This window comes from Ochotona curzoniae, unplaced genomic scaffold, assembly GCF_017591425.1.
Source record: "Ochotona curzoniae isolate NIBS_2020 unplaced genomic scaffold, NIBS_Ocur_1.0 contig_3498, whole genome shotgun sequence".
In the NCBI taxonomy this organism is placed as follows: Eukaryota; Metazoa; Chordata; class Mammalia; order Lagomorpha; family Ochotonidae; genus Ochotona; species Ochotona curzoniae.
In genome coordinates this window covers 10,402,501-10,404,286 of record NW_024465885.1, presented here as the reverse complement: position 1 = coordinate 10,404,286, position 1,786 = coordinate 10,402,501, and positions in this window count along the sequence as shown.

Here is a 1,786-nt window from a genome sequence, read left to right as displayed (position 1 = left end):
TATGAAGGACCACACTATTGTAATGAAGTGGGGAAAATCTGTTGGGGTGGATTTTTTGGAGGGGAGGGAATCCCAGCCTAAACAAAAGTGTACCACATAATTCAGGATTCAAAATAAAAATATATTTAAAAGAATGAATGAAATTCTACAGCAATTTGTAGTACAGCAATCTCAGTTGGGAATCATCATGCTCAGTGAAATAACCCAGTCATAAAAGGACAAGTATCATATATTCTCTCTGATATGAGGCATCATATGTGAAAAATACAAAACAGATAGATATACAAATAAACATCTATACACATAGCCTATATAATGGAGACTGCCATATCAGGAAGTAAAGACACATTATAATACTCATTTCTACTACTAAATAAAAGAAGCCCCAATGTAATTGACAAATATTCTGAGCAGATACTGCTAGATTGTCCACCATTGTCCACAATGTCATGATACACTTAGATAGCAGAATGTTCTAATTGTGACTGTTTCAGAAGGATTATATTATTGGGCTATACTAAGGACTATAATATGGTGAAAAATAGTAGGAAAATAGTGTAACATGGAAAATAATTCTAAATAAAAGTGAATTTAAAATGAAGTCAAAGAAGCAATCAGAAAGAATATCCTATTTTGTTACAGAAGTAATTTGAGATGTTGAGTGAGCATATAGCAGAATGTTTAATTTGATGACTACAATGCCTATGTCCCAAATCAATGTGCTTGATTCTATTCCCAATTATTGTACTTGTGATTCAGGTTCCTTGTTTGCACATCCTGTAAGGCAGCAGATGTCGTAAATAATGGGCAACTTGGTACCCGTGTGGGAGACCAGAATTGTGCTCCTGATCCCACCTATGGCCTATGGCCTATGCAGGTAAAAGCCCCTAAAAAATTCATGGCTTTAAACATTTTTACAAGATTTCTTACAGACGTTTAATTATTATGTGTTTCAGGTGAAACTATCAAAGGAAGCCCATGACAGAAACTGGAGAAGCAGCATGTTTCAACAAAAATGACAAATAATTATAAATTGAAATGAATAAATTCACATTAATATGTGGACAATATAATGGATACACTGACAATTGGAAAAAGGTGGGGCAAGTGTGTTTAAGAAAATGAATTCATAAATCTATATAATAATTAGCAAATGCACCCAATAATGCAATCTTGAAAAACATGAGGTAGACATAATATAATTTTTAAGGAAAAAATTTCAAATTTATACCTATAGTGGATGGCTGTGTGATTGTATATTGTGTTAACCCTTTCCTATTTGACCAGCATATCATATGTGAGCCAATTTAATTTCCTTCCCACTCCACTTCCAATCCACTTCTCTGCTTAAAGCCTAGGAAAGCAGTAAAAGACAGCTCAGGTGCTTGGGTCCCTGTCCTGTATGGCAAACCCAAAAGAATCTTGTATGTTTAAGTCAGCTCAGCTGACCAATGTCTTTCTAAGGAAAATAGAGGAGTCAAGACACGCATGTCAAGAACAAAGTCAAGACATGTACGGAAGACTGCCAATTGTTGATTCTGTGGTGTTTGGGAAGGTGAAGCCCAAAGATAGACAAGAACCACCAGAATCTAATGAAAAGAAATAAAGAAATCTTCCCCTGATCTTTCTGAGGCAACACAACCCTGATGACAGCAGGATTTCAGTCTCATAACAGCATTGTGAAGGGATACCTTGTGATTTTTTACATCCACTTAATGTGAGAAATTTGTATGATTGCCATAGAACATTAACATGTGCAAGAAGCCTCTCTCTGATCCTAAGCAAG